We start from the raw sequence: 12,158 nt of genomic DNA on the forward strand, positions 1-12,158 counted from the left end.
GAGCAAACAGTACACCGGGTAATAACGTTAATGACTGCTCGGTTGGCTGTCCCTTGCACCGAATAAACCATTCCTCTCTGGAAACCGCCCATGTCGCGGCCGCAAACGAATATACGAAGCCACGAAGCGATAAAACGAAGGCAATGATTTTGTCAACGGGCTTAAGACGTTCCGGAAATAAGCGTTTCGATCGCGCGATAGAAAAACGAGACTCGTCGACTGGTCGGTTAGGAAACCTTCGTTTTTATCTCGCAAACGCCGACCCGGTTTTCGTTAACTCTGCCCTTCTGCTCCCTTTCCTTCGAATTACGTCGTTTTCACGAAAGGATAGATTTTTTTTTTTCTTTTTTTATTTTTACTATAAAGAACGTTTCTATTAACAAATATAAGGAACAATGATTGCTCACAAGATTTTACAACAGAGTAGAAATGTAGAAACTCGTTCAAAAGTATAAGGATAATAAGAAACGGAAGAGCAAGAGAGATTTTTATTGATGCATCATCGCAGAACGAGGGGGTCCTTAGTCCTCGATTTTACGCTCTTTTACGCGGTAATCGACACGCAACTGCGGACTTTTCAAACGTTTAGGGGCATGAAATAGTGTGAAATAGTTGTGAAACATTCACCGAATCAATACGTGAACGAAAATAAAAAAAAAAAAAAAAAAAAATACGTCTGAACGTTATGCGAAAATGCGATTAATAAATTTTTGAAACGTTATCGACGTTCATCGATTAAAAGAAATAACTCGTTTCTTGCCTCAAATTCAACGTAATATTTCCACGAATATCATGTGATATCGATTAATGCACTATCATTCTTCAAACTGTGATCGAGATTCAATATTTATATTCTGATACACGTTAAAAATTATTCGACCCTGTCCAAAATTAAAATAATAAGAATTTAAATTAATCATTTACCGTACGTCGTATCGTGCATCGGCGAGTTCATAAAGAACGCAGAAATGTCGAGCAAGCCTCGCGTATTTCCATCATTATCCAGCTAGCTCCCTTTTTTTTCCTCTGGAATAAATCTCCGGCCCGTGCTTTAATCGCGGCCAAGAGAGGTCGATCGAATGGACGGAAAACATGGAAAGACAGAAAGAGAGAGATAGAGTGTGTGTGTGTGTGTGTGTGTGTGTGTGTGTGTGTGTGTGTGTATGGTCAATGGGAGCAGTCGGAGTACAGGATTGCTCTGGTCGATTCTAATTGAATCGTCCTTTGGCCTCTAAGCGATCACAGTTCCGCCCACTGTTAGAACGGGCGACCCTCTCCGCTTCTATTACGCGTTTCCAACCGGAGATTCCACGCGACTCGTCTTATTTTAGACGAGCGATCGAGCTTTTTCGACCGAAACCCCGGTGCGCGTACCTACGGCGTCGGACCACGGCCGCGATAATTGTTCGAAAATTAATTTCCTCCGATCTGGAATTGGCGTGAAACGAGGTTTGAATCGAATCGGAGAATGAAACGGAAGAATTTTAAAAGGGAAATTGGAAAACATTCCAAGAGTTAGTCACGTACATAATCACGTCAAAGATAAGAAATAACCATAAGAAATAAATAACCATTAATTCCTAGTTCTCTAACACGCATCCATTATGATATACAACTATCCATCTACATAAATATCGTCCTTTAACTTCAATACATTCGAGCATTCTATTACTCTCTTCCAAATACTACAAATTGATTCCCAATTAAACTTCCAATAAAATTATCAAAAGAAAATAAAGATGCCCAAGATAATAAAGAATAAACGTGGACCGATTACCAATTAATTAACCGACATACTTACGTCTCTCACGTCTTGTCACCCACGTATCCACCACCCACACGCGGGTTCACAATTGCACGCGACGGCGCCCACCAGCCGTTATTTTTAAAAACCGTCCTCGGAATTTCTCCTCCTTCGACCATGCTTAATTCCGTCTCTCGATAAAAACCTCGCCTTCCCCTTCCCTCCCTCCCTCCCTCCCTCCTCCCTCTCGCACGCCTTCCCTCCCACACTTCGCGAAAAAAAGAACGACGAGGAGAGCGAATTGTCGAGTGTCGAGCAAGGTGGCGAGGTCCGAAGGTGATCGCTCAAAAAAAAAAAAAAAAAAAAAANNNGCCTCCAGCCAATGTTAATACAACCCCCCTCCCTCCCCTCGCCATAAGACGATCCCCCTCCCTCCCTCCCATCGACGAAGGGGGAGCGCGCACGCGTGGGGTATTAAATTAATGTAGTCGACTCCTAGGTCGGCGATTAAACAAAGGGTGAAAATTGAGCACCGCGTGCCCCCTCCCCCTCCCTTCCTCCCGCCGCGGCGGTGGCGGCGGCGTGCTCGGCCACGAAACGGCGCATCGGCTACACCCACCCTCGGCTCGATTTCGTCGCTCGATCGCTCGTAACGCGTGGACAGCGTGGCCAGAATATATGTGTGTATATATATATATATATATGTATATATATATGTATATCGCGCTATTGGGTCGCGCTCGCGCGCTCGATGTGTGTATACATACACTGCCTTCACGGACGAGTAATCGTCCCCACGTACAATCGTGTCCGCCCGCTTTCACGGATACCACTAGGGGGGGGGGGGGGGGGGNGCCGTGGTGTCGTGGTGTTCACGGACGCGGGGTTTTCACGGGTTATATCGAAATTTCGGTTGTCTGCGAGTCGAGGAGGGGGGAGGGGGTGCGCGCACACGCGTTTAATATATGTAAACTGGCGGTGGCGGTGGCGGTGGCGGTGTACGCGCGCGCGCGCGCGTGTGTGTGTGTATACGTTGCCGGTTATACCTATGTACACATCGGCCGACCGCCGTGGGGCGGGCTTCGTTCGTTGAATGCGGTTTAATATTAATGGGAACTGATGATAAGCAGCGCAAACAAGCGTCGAGTCTCCCGGGAGAGATCTGCCTTCTGTTACCCCGGGTGCAGTGGGACCTGTGCTCTACACGCGTTCGTATATATACGTTCGCGGTGGTGGAGTGGAGTATACCGTGTAGGAGGAGGGGGGTGGGGAGAGGAGGAGGTGGAGGAGGAGGATGGCTACGACAAAGATGTCGACCTGTTTCGTTCGACTCGGGGGGCGGAGGGAAGAACGGTGTGGCGGCGTAGGGCACAGGTAGCCCGATATATCGGTAAAAACTATTTATTTCGCAGTGATAAGTATTTTCGAACGACGATGAATCGAAGGATCTTGAACGGAGAGCGAAGAATATATTTCCAAAAATTTGGATCGACGGAAAAGAGAAAGAGAAGAAATTATCGATCTTTTACACGTTTCGATGTTTCTTATAAATGTAAAGGAAAAAAAAAAAAATGAAATCAGGGGCACTTGGGTAATCGGTGGATATAAATACGTTTTGCAAACGGTCCCATACAAACACGAGCACGAACGGGGAAACTGGTGACTCTTACACGCACAGATGCACGTACAAATGAGGGAGAACTCGGGCGAGGGGTACGGGGAGGGGGTAGGAGGGGCTCGTTTGCCGGTACTTACTTTGGTCGCCTCGTCCTTTTCTCTTCCACCCTGCGTGTGTGCCAGCGGTCCTCTGTGGACACGAGCCCCCCTTCCTGCGGACCCGGTGCCTGCCTCTCTTCCCGTGGCTCCACGATTGTGCCCCGGCTAACCTATTCGGTTTCGGCGCGAGTGTTTGCTCGGCAAATTAGAAAACGATCGGCGATCGACTATTCTCGAATAGCCGAATAGGGAGACGAACACACTGTGCGTGGGGTTGTTTCGAACGTTGGGGAGAGAACTTAATGCGCCGCTACGAATCGCTTCGCTAATACGTTATAAATTCCCGGGGCGTTCGTTAACGAGGGTGGGAAGAGGGGGTTTGTGGTTTCTTCCACTTTGCTCGTGTCAATTTTACAAAACGTCGAAAACGAAAAAAAGGAAGAAATCTAGACGATCCGTGACATAAACTGTTTAACGCTGGAAACACTGGAGCTAGAAGGAAACATATATATATATATATGTACGAAACGGGGATGATTTGTGTCTCGGAACGGATCTCGTTTCGAGGAATTTCGAGGCCCATTGCCTGCCAAATTTAGGGCGTATTCCCGGCTTGGCCAGGATTTCTCGTATTCAACATCCTCGTCATCACGACCGCCGCCGTCGCTGCTCCGCGCTTGATTAAATGGCACCACGCTCGCTTACAACGTTTATTAGAACGCTCCACTGAGAATCTCCTCACGGCATGCTCCTCCTCTCTCGATCATCCATCATTTATGAATACCTCGCTCGAGCAGATGCTCGGTATGATATTCTAATACTAGGTTTAAGAAACCGAAACGAGAGATCTTTCTTCGATACCCGTCTAATTATCCTCCACTCCAAATCTAAACTTGGTTAAAGAAACATTGTCGGTTTCGGTAATACCTAAGCCCCAAGATTCGTGGGAACAATATGAAACCGAGATACTACTACTGGAACGGGGAATTCATCCGTGGCGAATAATCGAGCATTGGCAACTAATTTGGCCGACGATCATCGTCGAGAGACGATGGTGGTGTACACCGATATCTCGGTGGTGCACGGATATTCTCGCCGCCGCGAGAGGAAGCCGCAACGAGAAGTACAAAGCCTCCCTCCCTTCCCCCTCTCGTAGTACGAATAATAGTAGTAGTAGTAATAGTAGTAGTAGTAGTTTCCGTGCTACTAGGTGAGGAGGGAATAACCTAGGTGGAGAGAGACGGAGACGGATAGATAACAAGATAGATGTATAGAGAGGGAGGGAGGGAGGGAAATTGCAGAGGCAGAAGAGGAGGCGATGGAGGTGGGAATAGGGATTCCATTATTTAACCGAGGTAGTTTAGGCGAGTATTAGGGGTTTGAGTTTATGACACCCCCCTCTGCTGTCCGGATTGCCTATTAATACGATATGAGGCTGGCCCGCCTCTATTCCGCATCATCGCGCCTGGCGAGGCGCTTGCCACCCCCCGAGCACGAATTTTTTTCCTCTCTCTTTCTCTTTTTTTTTTTTTATCATGCAACGACGTTTCGTATGAATGCGAAAATTCCTTCTCCCCGCGGCGTTCACAACCCTCCACGCCTCCTCGCGATATCTTTATTGCCCGTTTTCATTCCACGCAATCTCGCCCGGTAATTTATCCGCTCGCTTCCTTTCTCGCTCGCCCGAGAGTTTCATTGCGGAATCTCGTGGATCTTCCACCGGTTCTCGTGTCCTCCTCTTTTTTTCCCCCCACCCTCTTCTCCCGCTTTTTGTTTTTTGAATCGATATCCAGTCGCCAAAGAATTCCCTCGAATCGTTCCTTTGGAAATTTTCAAGCCAGAAAGAGGTATCTTTGTTCAAAGGGGATTGCGAGCAATTTTACAATCGGGGAGCACGATTTAAGATACTTCGATTTAAATGTTTGTAATGCTTCATTTAATCAAGATATTCGAAATTAGAAAACGGTGTACTTACTTAAATCCTCGGGATTTATCAATCAATTTGACAGAGACATTGCGGAATTTCGAGAGAAAGAACCATGGACTTGGTTGTTTTTTGCAAATCTTAATCTCGCATATTTCGATCAATTGTAAATCGATCTCTCAATTACTCGGATTCGAACTTCTCTCTCTCTCTCTCTCTCTTTAAAGAGAACGCTACCCGCGTGTGCTCGCAACAAAGAGGAATCCCTCTTGTGGAACAACAAGTTCCAAGTAAGTGGATCGAGTAAGAGGTTACTTAGATTCTCTTACGCGGTAACGATCTTTCTCCCGTTGCCGCGGTCGCGATTCAAACTTTGCGTAAACGCTTGCGAAACACCGGAGGAAACGGAGGAAAGGAGAGAGAGAGAAAGAGGGAGGGAAGGAGCAAGATACAATTGGAAGAAGAAGGGAAAGGAGAAAGAGAGAGAGAGAGAGAGTTTGTACTTGGGCTTATATCCGCGTACAAATTGCCTTTCGCTTAAGAGCTAATTAAGAGGCAGTCGTATCCCCGTTGGGGGAAAGTTCCGTTGGAAAATGTATCCTCTAAACTGGCGAACGTATATCCTATGACCTCCCCTGGACTCTCGAGAACTCGAGCAGAAGAGACCCTTCCTTTTCGTGCACCTATATACAGAGAGACCGAGGCGGGTAATCGTTACGACGTATCCGTAGACAGATAAGAGCATCGACTGCTCTTCCGTCTCGATTTCCAACTCTCTCTCTCTCTCTCTCTCTCTTTCTTCCATCCGTATCTCGCCTCCTCCCCTCAGACCGGGTCCATCCAGGTTCCAGGAAGCGTAGAATCCTCTTGGATTCCCCGGAGCCGACTTATCCGCGTATACTCCTAAAGTGGCGGGTGATCCTCGATGAACCGTGACTGGTCAGGATTTCTAGCGATTCAGGGGTGAGGGGAGGGTCATCGAGGACCGTGTTACGTTCGAATTTAAAAGTTACGAGAGGACCTGGCGTGTTTAAGGGATGGCGAACGATTCGATGGAGAATTTCATAGAGAGTTTTACCATTTTTATTCTTTTGATGATTTCTTTTTCTAGAGATACTTTTATATACGTGATAAAAGTTTCGGTCTGATGATCTAAGACGCAAGATGTGAGATGGTAGAATCATCGAGGGGATATTATGTTTGAAGTTGTTGATTGTTGAAGAAGTAAAGTTATCTGATCGGAATTCTGTATCGAAAATTCGGAAAATAAGGCTTTCTTTTAAAGAGTTTATGATCGATTTGACGTTTCGAACGATCGAGAGAATCGTAGCAGATCTTATTAAAATTGGAATCAATTGTCCGATAAAATGATCGAAGAAAATAAGATTGGAAATGGTATAATAGGCAAATAAAGGGAGGCTGGTGAACTGTGAGAAACTCTCAGCTGATCTGGTGAATAGATGCACCAGGGGGATGATTTCAGAAGGGCACTTGATTATGAACAGGATGACATTAGAATAAAATTTGTGTAATCAAAATTCTATCGAAATCTTCTTCCAAAATCAAAATTTTATCTCCAACAAGTATTCAACAAATTCTCTCTTCCCGAAAAAACAGACGAATCCCCCCTCCTTCCGTACAATTATCCACGTCCTTTCGAAATCCAATCTCCAAAAACCCCGCCCCACCCCGAAAAAAACGAAAACGAGCAAGCGTCTTAGAAACAGATGTGTACAATATTTCCCGGTTGTCTCACGGTTTACCGACGCAATTAAAATTCGCCTCGCAAGCTCAAGCACGTTCATTGCCACGCCATTAATCCCCCCGAACATCCGACTAAAACCAACACGCCTCTCCTTCCCCCCTCCTCCTCTCCTAATTCTCCACCTCTAAATACCCGCCTAAATATTCGCGTCAAAGGAGCAACCCGATTCTCCTCGAATCGAGGGAGGTGAAAGAAAGAAACGGTATGGAAAAGTGAAGTCGGAAATCGTAAAGCGGTCGACACCTCGGCCCTCCTGGACAAATAAGACGGCGAGTGGAAGAAGACGAAGCGGCGACGACAACCGGCGGCGACGAGTGGGAACCGACTTGTGCCTCTCCATGTATAATACGTGACTCCATAGTACGCGGCATTCAACTACTCGACACTCGAGTTGACTCCTCGCCTCTTCCATTCAGCCCAAGAGGACGTGGACGCGGCGGGGAAGAGAGGGTAGGATGTGTCACGGATGAGGCAGGAGGCCGGGACAGGGACAGCTAAATAATAATTCTCACTTAACTAACTCGGTTAACTAGCTTCGCCGCGGCTAATAATAAAGGCGTCGTCGTGAGCGCGACGAGAGAGGGAGAGAGAGAGAGAGAGAGAGAGAGAGATCGCGTGTGCGCGTATACGAGAGAGAGAGAGGAAGAGAGAGGGAGAGGATCGTTTTCAGAGGGTGCCACGACGTCGTCGAGCTCCGAGCGGCGGAGGGAAGGGAGAGGGAAGAGCGTGGACCGCGCCGAGGTCTGAAGTCAATTTGTCGGAGAATGCGTTGGGAACACGTGCGTTCAGATTCTCTCTTCTCCGAGTCTGAGCGTAAAACAGACGTTTACGTGGTTGAAAAACTTTGGGAATTCTCCTCTCGGAGAGAAGGAAGGACGAATTAGCCCCGGCGACGAATTTCGGGCCCTAGACCGGCAGTCTGCCGCGGAGGAGACGCCCTAGGGATTTCCGGAAGGGCACCGCATTCGGTGCCTACACGTGTTGAAAAAGTCAAACACTCATTTGAACGACACGGAAAATTAGAAATTCGAAAGAGAATGAAGAACGAGTAAAGTAAATTGGCGGAATATCGTTAACGATTTATATTTGTGTAATGATAATAATAATAATTAATCTTCTCTTTATAACATTCTGTGGAACGCATTATCCAAAAGAATCTACAATGGCCAAGAACTAAGAAATCCAAGATCTATTTTTTATCGTCGTCCAGCCTGTAGTACACACTGACGAGGTGTGTGCATCGTACCCCCTTCTCCCTCTCCTTCTTCCTCTCCCCCTTCCCCAATCCTATCCCGGATGGTCCGGGGGTGTTGGTAGATCCGGGTCGACCTTTCGGTCTTTCGGGGTGGTCCGCAGCCCGCCACTACGTAGGTATCCACTTATAAACACGACCCTACTTACTCTTTCCGTAGTCTCTGGCCTCGTAGGACTCGCGTCAGGGCGGTAAAAGGGTAGATAGATACACGGCACGGTATTAGTAGGTATTAGGTGTTGGCCTGGGAAAGGCTGCACGTGCTTGCGAGGAATCCCATCCCCTCCTGCGAGTTCGGATAATTCTTTAAGTGCTTCCTTTCACCCTTCACGCCGCCTCCGATCTCGCCACTCTTACCCCGGGGGGGCCGATCCTCCACCGGTCCCGACTCACCACCCCCTTTCCTCGACACCAACACACCCCCTCTCCGCCCTCCTCAGACCGATGCGCTCCGGATCTTTTACCGGTCTACGAGTATATATATATATGTGTGTGTGTGTGTGTGTATGTATGTATAACGGTCGATCCTTTTTTCCATCCTTTTCCCCGTTTCGTTGTTGGATAGATCGCGAGGATCCTTGCTCCTCCGCAGACGGCTTTTAGCAATTTTATCGCGTGCGCGACTCCGATTCGGCTTTCACCGCCTCTTTGGACACCTTAACGGAGGAGGAGGAGGAGGAGGAGGCCCCTTAATCTTCTTAACGCGAAGTTAAGCGTTCGGAGGAGGCTGGATGCGTCGACTTTAATGCATTCGATGATAATCGGATAGGGCGCCGAATGCTGTTGTGGATTAATTATCCGGTAGGGTGTTTCAAGCGTGCGCGCGTGCCGCGCTTGAAATTGAACCGAACCGAAGAGAATTATGATTGAAAAAAAAAGAAAAGAAAAAGAATATATGATTGGAAAATTATCGACTCCTAGGTGACAGAAGTGATTTTTTTTATATAATTAGAATTACCATGATGGAATTTGTAATTTTTTTTTTTTTTTCTTTTTTAAACAAGAGAATCGAGCGGAGAATCTCGAAAGGAACTTTTTCTTAATCGGCGCGATTCAATTATACGTAAATGAAGATGCACGGGAGATAGAGGATTGAAATTTGCAGCGGTATTCATAACAGGTATGGTTTCCACTTGAAATCTCGCCGGCAACTACCCGGCCGATTTACGTATTCCCATTCCGGGGCGGTGGTGCGTCGCGCGATGGCGGCATAAATAGAGCGTTACTTTCGCAATTTGAAACGGCAGCCTCCATAATTAGAATAATATTGCCGCACGCGAGACTCGTAATTTCCGTAACGCGGCGCAGTCGAGCGGCGGAGCACTCGGTAAATGACATAATTATCGCTGAATGAGCGCGCGTATCGCGCCGGCCCCCGTCTCTCTCTCTCTCTCTCCCTCTCTCTGTCTCTCTCTGTCGAGCGAAATTACTTCGTAACACCTAGTTTTCACCGCGCGGATCCTTCCACTCCGCGTCCCTTCCACGCCGGGCAAAATAATCCGTATCCGTGCAACCCGTTCCACTCGTTGTCTCCGACCTCCGACAAGGACGTCCTTCCACAGGATCACCCTCCTCCTCTAAAAGAGTAGATGTGGTCTCTCGCGGAAAAGTGAACGAACCAAGCCAACTCCTCGAACATCTGGATGAAATTAACTCGACCGGTTCTTCCGCAGACAGACTGTCTGCCGCGTCTTCTTTTCTTCCCCTCCTGAGATATTTCTTTTTCTCTTTCTCTCTCTCTCTAAAGGAAACACTCTTCTCCTCCGATTCCGAGCGACAGGATTAGTCGAGAATTAGTCGTGCGAAATTGTTATATATATATATATACAGAAATCTTCATTGTCGACCTCCCTTTTCCCTCTTGTTTAACGATTGTTTAAAACGAGGAAAATCCGCGCGACGAAAAAGTTGATTCGAATTCGAAACAGGGAAGAGATAAGAATGAGAGATTGATAAAATTTATTCCGTCGATGGAAAAAAGGAAAAAAAAAAAAAAAAAAAAAAAAAAAAGTGTCTTCGGTTCGGTCCGCCGATCAAAGACAATCGAGCGTGGAAAAATACGCGGGGGAATGGCGGCGGACAATGGGTCGGCGCGGTCGGATAAAAAGCGCGAGCTACGCTGAAATGAAAGGCATTGAATTCGTCGCGGACGGATTTATAGGTAATTATTTTTCTCGAACGTGTCCCAACCGTCCCCCTTTATCGAGAGAGGCGTAGGTGGTGGAGAAAGGAAGGAGAGGAGGGAGGCCGCGGACGTGCCTCGTCAAGCGAGTATCTCTCTGGCGAACGAGAGCCACCGCTGGGCGTGGAAACTAAAGCCTGATCATGTCGCGGATGTACATTTTCTACGGGGATCGTATTCAGCGAGGAAACGGCGAGATGCGAGGAGAGGGTGAGGCGGAGGAGGGCGAGGTGGTTGCAGCCAAAAGGGAGGTGCGAGGGTGTATATAACCGGCGACAATTGCCGGATACTGCGATTCGCGCGAATCGCACAAGGACTTAGCTCGTATATATATATATATATGTATATACGTATATACATACGAATATACCGTGAATCCTCGCCATGAGGCCGAGTGGAACAGGCGGATCGAGGAGGAGGAGGAGGAGGAGGAGGATGAGGAACCGTTGAGAAGATAGTGGAGGCAAGAATGGGACAGATGGAGGGGCGAGAGAAAGAGGGATGGCGAACGGCGGTGAGGGCGAGGGGTTGTATAGATACATCCCTGCGGCGGTGGTTTGTAATATTATGATAACCCTCCCTGGCTGCCTGGCTGCCTCACCCCTACCCTCGTTTCCCTCCTACGCGGCCCAGGCTGCGCGGCCACCCTCTTTCAGCGGCCATGTTGCCGGGAAATATGATTATTGTTATTATTTGCACCCTCCTTCGACCGCATCCTCCTGACTCCTCACCTCCTCGTGGCAATCCTCTCATCCTACCGCTCTTCCCTCTCCCTCCCTCTTCCCGTCTTTCTTTCGCCAGCACGTCCCGTTTCACCGTCTCTTCAGCCGCCTCCGATGCTCTTGTTGCCATCCTCCCTTCCGTATATTCCTTTCCTTCGTCTCTCTGATCTCTATCTGATTTTCTCCTTCCGTCCCTCTCCCTCTCGTCGCTACTCGTCCCCTTCGATCAAACTCGATTCTCTTCTCTTCAAGGCTCGCCCGCCTCTACACGATCCTACAATGACGATTCTTCGCTCTCCGATGAATTAAGAGGGAACGAACAGAAATAAGTTAAAAGAAGAGAGGGGAAAAAAAAAAAAAAGATCAACGATGATTCTTTTTTTTATCGCCTTCCATTCTATTCCCGTGTTTCTTTGTTCTTCCATCCTTTTCGTCTCTATGGCCGTTCGCGAAACTTTACGACGAAAAATGCCATCCCTGTGTGTCGTGCTTCTTTCCATCGGTCCTTCTATTTTTTTTTTTTTTTTTTCTTTTTCGTTCTATACCGCTTGCGTTTCTTTTTTTTTTTTCCCAGAGTATTTTGCTCTTCCTCGTCTCCTTCTTTTTATTTTTATCTAACGCTTCTTCCCGTCTTTGTCGTTTACCCCGACACCTCTTTTTCTTTCTCGACGCGCAGTTCATCCGCAACTCGTCCCTGCGGAAACGTTTCATCGACCGAGACCATCGTCCTCCTACCACCTTTCCTTGTTTTTTTCGCAGCTTTCCTCCGGGCTTTTCTTCTTTTTTTTTTTCCCCCTTTTTCCACCATCCCCGAAACTTTCCTCGCGTGACTAATATTGAGAAGTATCTCTCC

This window comes from Apis laboriosa, unplaced genomic scaffold (assembly GCF_014066325.1).
Source record: "Apis laboriosa isolate Shangri-la unplaced genomic scaffold, ASM1406632v1 scaffold26_cov146, whole genome shotgun sequence".
Taxonomy (NCBI): domain Eukaryota; kingdom Metazoa; phylum Arthropoda; class Insecta; order Hymenoptera; family Apidae; genus Apis; species Apis laboriosa.